The sequence below is a fragment of the Rhinopithecus roxellana genome, chromosome 19 (genome assembly GCF_007565055.1).
Source record: "Rhinopithecus roxellana isolate Shanxi Qingling chromosome 19, ASM756505v1, whole genome shotgun sequence".
Lineage (NCBI taxonomy): Eukaryota > Metazoa > Chordata > Mammalia > Primates > Cercopithecidae > Rhinopithecus > Rhinopithecus roxellana.
Genome location: NC_044567.1, coordinates 63,527,101 through 63,534,566, shown reverse-complemented (window position 1 = coordinate 63,534,566; position 7,466 = coordinate 63,527,101). Strand labels below are relative to the sequence as shown.

Below are 7,466 nucleotides of genomic sequence, written 5' to 3'. Positions count from 1 at the left end.
GTGCACTTCAAGCCTGGCATTCAAATGGGAACAAAGCCGGGCACCCCACCCTCCAGCACCACTTGGCTTCTTTCTTGCTCACACACCAGTCCTGACATTCAGACAGGATCTAAGCTACAAACTCAGGAGACCTCCCTGGCATCCTTAACAAAGCACATAGAAACCAAACAGCCGTGGTTTCCCCTAAATGTCAGGACCCTGGAGCAGAGGCAAGGTCAGAGTCGTCAAGCATTCTCATTGCCACAAGCTGGCATACATCCTACATTCCAATCTGTTTCTAAGAGCACATTCATTTTCTTGAAATATGTAACAAACACTTTCATTCCACAATAAGGGCATAAATCAAATCCTGGCTACTTGTGCATTTCCGCCGCCTCATACAGCCTGTACCCTCAGAGCCATAATCAAGGGACTAGAGAAAGCAGGGCAACCACACATTTGCTTTTCACGTTTTAGAGGAATGATGCTCTAGACCGGACTCTCAGCAGGATATGCTGAGGGGAAAAAAAGGGGGAAAAAAAAACATGGAGCCAAACCCTTAAGCCTCAGAATAGATGATTTCCCTCAGTCCACATTTTCAGACAGGGATAACTAACCATCATAGGCTTGTGGGACTTCTTAGGGATATGAAAGATGTAAAAACAAAGCTTACAAACAGGAAAGCAATCATTTAACTTGTTTCCGGCAAAGCAGTTCAGTTTTATCTCTTACTGCGGACACCTAGCAACAAAACGCTCCTGAAGTCTCCCTGCCCTTGGCATCCATTGCTTTATGTCCAGAGCAGCGTTTTGATTACCACTCCCCCAAACCAAGCCTGTTTACCAGTCTACTTACATGCATTAAAGACATGGCAATTTGGGTCCAGGTCCAGGTCCCAGTTCAGGGCAGCTGCCACAATGTGGCTACTAGAGGATCCTTTTCCGGCCTCGGAAACTGAGGCTCACTGCACCTGGGAAGAAGAGAAATTAAGAAAAAAACTACTTAAGAAGATACACGCAGAGTAACTCTCAAGCAGCTTAAAATTTCTGTAAGGCAAGCTTGGGAAACTGAGTTTCAGATATTCAAATTCCACACTGAAAGGCCTTTCTTTGCCTTCAGACAGGGATAACTTGACATCATCATGGACTCAGCTCCCCCCAACGTGCTGGCCCATAGCACTAACAGCCACAGCACATGCAAACTATTTTTTTTATCAAATTGTTCACTTCCCTCACGCAAACTCTTTGCGGAGCAAGCATGTGACTTTCAGTTTTGTTTTGTTGTTTTTCTTGAAACAGTTTCACTCTTGTTGCCAGGCTGGAGTGCGATGACCTGATCTCAGTTCACTGCAACCTCCACCTCCTGGGTTCAAGCGATTCTCCGGCTTAGCCTCCCAAGTAAGCTGGGATTACAAACACGTGCCACCACGGCAGGCCAATTTTGTATTTTTAGTAGAGATGGGGTTTCTCCATGTTGGTCAGACTGGTCTTGAACGCCCGACCTCAGGTGATCGACTTGCTTCGGCCTCCCAGAGTGCTGGGATTACAAGTGTCAGCCACCGCACCCTCCAGGCTTTCGGTTTTTTAAGACCGAGGATTAGAGATTTGCCCAAGAGCTACTTAAAAATAGCCAGCACTACAATCTCACTATAATAAAATCCTTGCACTAAAAACAGATCAGATCATCTAATTCAAGCTTGTCTAACCCACAGCCTGCATGTGGCTCAGGACGGCTTTGAATGCAGCCCAACACAAATTTGTAAACTTTCTTACAACATCATGAGATTTTTTTTCAGCCCATCAGCCATCATTAGTCTTAGTATATTTTATGTGTGGCCCAAGACAATTCTTCTTCCAGTGTGGCACAGGGAAGCCAAAAGATGACACCCCGATCTAGTTACTACCCATTTGCTCTTGGACTGGCCACAGGATTCCTGGACTCCACCCCAGAGCCATTCTCACCCATGCCTGGAGGTGAGGCCTAGGAATGTGTATATTTTAGCACTTTGTAGGTGGTTCTGATGTAATAGTCAGGTTTTGAAATCACTAACCCTGTTTCACAAATGAAGAAATAAGACTCTGGTGAGAAAATAGGCTGAGACTAGAGCCCAGATCTAGTTAGCCTAATGTGTGGTATACAGGAGTTTTTCAACCTCAGCTCTACTGACATACTGGGTGGATCAATTATTCCTCATGCAGGCTGTTGTGTGCACTGTAGGTTATTTATTTATTTATTTACAGAGTTTCGCTCTTGTCACCCAGACTGGAGTACAATGGTGCAATCTCAGCTCGCTGTAAATTCTGCCTCCTGGGTTCAAGAGATTCTCCTGCCTTAGTCTCCTGAGTAGCTGGGATTATAGGTGCCCACCGCCACACCCAGCTAATTTTTGTATTTTTAGTAGAGACAAGGTTTCACCATGTTTGCCAGGCTGGTCTCGAACTCCTGACCTCAGGTGATCCACCCACCTCGGCCTCCCAAAATGCTGGAATTACAGGCATGAGATAAATATCCAGGCCCGGCCAGGATATTTATTAATAGCAGCATTCACTGGAGACCAAGAACACCATCCCTCCCCAGTTGAGAACCGCCAGTCTAACTCAGTAACTGCTTGTATAACTTTGGGCAAGAGAACTCTCTAAGCCTCACTTTTACCTACTCAACAGCAGAGTGGGGGAAAAAATTTACCTCACATGGGGTTGATATTAGAAATACTATTTATGGCCAGGCGCGGTGGCTCACGCCTGTAATCCCAGCACTTTGTGAGGCTGAGCCAGGCAGATCACCTGAGATCGGGAGTTCGAGACCAGCCTGACCAACATGGAGAAATCCCCCAGCTACTTGGGAGGCTGAGGCAGGAGACTAGCTTGAACCCGGGAGGCAGAGGTTATGCTGAGTCAGGATCGTACCATCGCACTCCAGCCTGGGCAACAAGAGCAAAGCTCTATCTCAAAACAAACAAACAAAAAATACTCTTTGTGAGAGTGCTTGGCAAGGGCAAGGACCCTAGCAAAAGGAATTCCATACTACTTCCATTATCTGGGCAATCATAACCCTGGAAGACCAATACATCCCCAAAACAAACCAATACTTAAAGGGGACCATAAGCATACTTAAGTCTATCAAAGAATTAAAAATCTCACCATTTAAAGAAACTTCATCATGAAGATCCTCACACTCAACACCTTAAGGTGATGAGTTTTCATATGACTGTTTTCAAGGCCACAGCCAACACCTTTAATCTAAAAGAGAAGGATAACAGGCTTCATTCTAACAGAAACCACCTTAAGGTTTATTCTCCAGATCTGTATTAAACGGCTGAGCCTCAGCGAGTCAGACCTCCTCACAAAAGATACCATTTCAGACAGGGATAACTTTAGATCATCCTCAGCTCAGCCAATAACAAAGATTCCTAAATCCCAGCGATCCAAAATTCATTTGCCATGTCTCTCTTTCCATCCCTGCATGCCCTAACAAGGATCCACATTGGTTACAGTGACATCTAGTGGCCCCAAATTACACAGGCACAGACCCTACTCATTTTTATCATTAAAATAATTAGTATTCTGAATTCTGAGTAACTTCGTACCATAGCTGGCTTGTATGTCAACACGTATTCTCACACTTGAACTTCAGAATAAAGCAGGACGTGAATGTATGTGATAGCACCATCTGTGCTTTCTCATTTTTGGTGACCACTCAGGCCTTGCCTGAACCCATTCTTACTCAAATTAGGGCTCCATCCATTACTCTGCTCCTTCAACCTGGAGCTCTGCTTTTAACTGTCTCTGCAGATGCCAAACAAAGAAAGGCCTCTGGGGAAGGAAAAAAGGCTCGTTGTTAAAACTACAGCTTTCCAGAAGAAGTTTACAATCCTATTGATTCCTATATGTAAAGTTAAATATAAACTACCGATCGGGGCCGTCCTCAAGGCACTCCAAGTGGAATCACGTTTTCACACGTTAACACTCCTGATGCTGAATTAAGAACCACCATCGTCAGAGTTTGCCCGTGCGCGGGCACCGAAGACCCCCGGGCGTGCACGCTTAGCACACGCGCGGCGGAGGAGCACGGGGCTGCCCAGGTTGTCAGGTCCCCTCCCCCGCAGAAGCCGGCCCTATGACGCCTAGGACGGGCTTGAGCTCTCTCCCTTCACATAACACTTTCTCGCCGTTTGGAAAGCATTTTCTCATCCAGTACTTCTAACCCTCCTAATCACCCTACGAGAGAGAAACGAGCTTATCGTCACCACTTCGTCTCTGAGGAAGGGAGGCCAAGTGTGTTAGTGTCGTGTCAAGGAAGACCCCGTTTTCCCACTCAGGCAGCCTTACCATCATCACTAAAGGTCTGAAGCTGCTCGCCGTGTTCCACACCAACGCGAGCGGCCATGTCTTCCAGCCACGCGGCCAACCTAGAAAAGAACGCGAGACCGCGCCTGCGCACAAGTCTTCTCGGCAATCTCTCCCGGAACTCTCGCGATGTTGAGAAAGGGCTGATGGGAAATGTAGTTCAAAACTGCAGTGACTGGGGGCTGGCCGCGTCCTCAGCGCGACCCCGGAGCTGGGGGTAAGATGGTGGCCGCCACCAGGGGCAGTGGAGGATCCGGAGTGGGAAACCAGGCCTATAAAGAACCACGGCTGTCAGAAAACGAAGCTGGAGGTTCACTTCTGCCAGAAAGTCATTGAGCATCAGCACAGGTTGTCATTGAGCATCAGCACAGAGACTGGGGAAACACAGAAAGTTCGAGGGGCCAGGGACGGATGAGGAAACCGGGGCTTGGCCGAATATCTTTTTTAATTGCTCTGCGGATTTTATTTGGGGGAGGATAGGGGCATTTGGGGTGGTTCACTGGGTTAGTGAAGAGGAGAGATTCCAAGGGAATCGTTCAACCTCCCGCTCAGGTGTTTTTAAGATTGGGGCGAGGCCGGTGAGGCCGAGGCGCGGGCGGCAGGGGGCGCTCGAGAGCGACGGGGCTCCGCCTTCGCGGCTGCCCGAGGGTCCGGACCGAGTGTGCTTTTCATTCCGAGAAGAGAAAGAAAGGCAAGCGTCACGAGTTGAATTACGAAAAGAACGGAGAATGATGTAACACCCACTGCTCTTCTGAGTGTTATTTTTCAGGCAACCACCTTGGCTTCATTTTTTTTGTTTGTTTGTTTCTGGGTTTTCTTGGTTTTTGAGACGAGGTTTCACCCTGGCACGCAGGCTGGAGTGCAGTGGTGCAATCATAACTTATTGCAGCCTCGACCTCCCAAGTGGCCGGGACGACAGGCGAGCACCACCACGCCCAGCTGATTATTTTTATTTTGCAGAGATGAGGTCTCACTGTGTTGCCCGGGTTGGTCTCAAACTCCTGGCCTCAAGCAATCCTGTTTTGGCCTCCCAAAGTGCTGGGATTACAAAGGTGAGCCACTGCGCCCGGTCTGGCTTCATTTTTGAAATAAAAATAAAGCAAAAATGACAACAACCAGGGCCAGAATTTGCACCTATTTGAAAGCTAGTTTAAATTTGCAAGACCAAGAGCCTTTTTTCTCCATTCCAGTCTCCCCGTTCTCATCCACCCATTAACAGTGATCTCTGTGGCCTTCAGTGTGGCTTATGTTGTCCTGCAGATGGTAATATGTTGCAGATACTTATTTTCAAATGACCACATTTGTTTATGTTTACCCCCTTTCATTTGATTGTAAACTCTTCAAGGGCTTTTTATTTTAATTTTTTTATTATTATTATTTTTTGAGACGGAATTTCACTCTTGTTGCCCAGGCTGGAATGCAATGGCGCGATCTCAGCTGACCACAACCTCCACCTCCCAAGTTCAAGTGATTCTCCTGCTTCAGCCTCCTGAGTAGCTGGGATTACAGGCATGCGCCACCACGCCCAGCTAATTTTGTATTTTTAGTAGAGACGGGGTTTCTCCATGTTAGGCTGGTCTCAAACTCCCGACCTCAGGTGATCCACCCGCCTTGGCCTCCCAAAGTGCTGGGATTACAGGTGTGAGCCACCACGCCTAGCCTCTTTTTTTTTTTTTCTTTTTAATTTCTTAACAGTGCAGGGTTTGGTGTTTACCTGCTATGCTAACAGTAAGTCTTCGCAAATAATCATTAATTCATTCAGCAGTAATTCTGGCCATTGGGTTTCTCTACTTTACCCTTGAAGACACGTCATTTTGTGTAATACTGAAAGGAAGAATGTGTTCTGTCCCTGCAAACATAGTTCCTTTCCTTTGAGACTTGCAGTGGGAATTCTAAGTGTGGAATTTCCCAAAAGCTGCTAGCGGGCTGGTGACCTGCTGTAGACAAAATAGTAATGAGAGCTAATACTTCATAGCACTTACCAGGTGCCACTCCCTACACTGATTTCTGTATGTATGTATGAACTCGTTTAATCCTCACAATGCAGTGAAGTACTACTGTCAGAGGCGTTGGAAACAGAGAACTCCATCTTGAATAGGAGCTGGGTGAATGAAGCTGAGACTTACTGGGCTGTATTCCCCGACAGGTAGGGCATTCTAAGTCACAGGATGAGATAGGAGGTCGGCACAAGACACAGGTCATAAAGACATTGCTGATAAAACAGGTTGCAGTAAAGAAGCCCGCCAAAGCCAAAACCACAATGGCAGTAAGAGTGACCTCTGGTCGTCCTCACTGCTACACTCCCACCAGCGCCATGACAGTTTACAAATGCCATGGCAACCTTATGAAGTTACCCTATATGGTCTAAAAATGGGAGGCATAAATAATCCACCCCATTTAGGATATAATCAAGAAATAACCATAAAAATGGGAAACCAGTAGCCCTCAGGGCTGCTCTGTGGAGTAGCCTGTTTGTTTGTTTGTTTGAGACAGAGTCTCGCTCTGTCACCCAGGCTGCAGTGGTGCTGTAACCTCCACCTCCCGGATTCAAGCCATTCTCCTGCTTCAGCCTCCCGAGTAGCTGGATTACAGGTGCACGCCACCACGCCTGGCTAATTTTTGTATTTTTAGTAGTGATAGGGTTTCACCATGTTGGCCAGGCTGGTGTTGAACTCCTGACTTCAAGTGATCTGCCTGCCTCAGCCTCCCAAAGTGCTAGGATTACAGGCCTGAGCCACCATGCCCGGCCAAGTAGCCATTCTTTTATTCCTTTACTTTTCTGATAAACTTGCTTTCACTTTATAGACTCACCCCAAATTCTTTCTTGCTGAAGATCCAAGAACCCTCTTTTGGGACCTGGATCAGGACTCCTCTCTGGTAACACTATCACTGTTCCCATTTTACGGATAAGGAAACAGTAGCACTGGGAAATTCGGTAACTTGCCCAAATTCACATAACCAGTAACGGCAGGGTCAGACTTTGCTCCCAGCCTGTAGAATCCATGCTTTTACCACTAATGAATAAGGTGACCTTATGTATAAGGACTTTTGTTTTGGGGGAGGAAGGGAGAAGGAAGAAGATTTTCATGTGTTTGTAGGGGTGGTTGGGGACAAAATCAGAAATGTGGTTGAAAGGAGGAA

General features: G+C 46.9%; 1 long non-coding RNA gene and 3 other non-coding genes across 9 annotated transcripts in view; all 4 read right to left on the bottom strand.

Annotated features, from left to right (window-relative positions):
• LOC104681266 overlaps positions 1-4,399 on the bottom strand; it is a 106,511-nt gene extending 102,112 nt beyond the window's left edge. For 4 of the 6 annotated variants that reach the window (XR_004055113.1, XR_004055112.1, XR_004055111.1 and 1 more), the window contains exons 1-3: positions 4,308-4,399; positions 3,120-3,218; positions 835-949 (exon numbers count right to left, since the gene is read on the bottom strand). This is a non-coding gene — a long non-coding RNA (uncharacterized LOC104681266). The other 2 variants (XR_004055115.1, XR_004055114.1) reach the window with 2 other exon arrangements.
• On the bottom strand, positions 539-610 carry LOC115895025. The gene has a single exon (XR_004055232.1). It is a non-coding gene; the product is annotated as a small nucleolar RNA R38 (small nucleolar RNA).
• LOC115895024 lies at positions 1,047-1,130 on the bottom strand. The gene has a single exon (XR_004055231.1). It is a non-coding gene; the product is annotated as a small nucleolar RNA R38 (small nucleolar RNA).
• On the bottom strand, positions 3,295-3,372 carry LOC115895023. Its single transcript, XR_004055230.1, has one exon. It is a non-coding gene; the product is annotated as a small nucleolar RNA R38 (small nucleolar RNA).
• Positions 4,400-7,466: the final 3,067 nt, after the last annotated feature.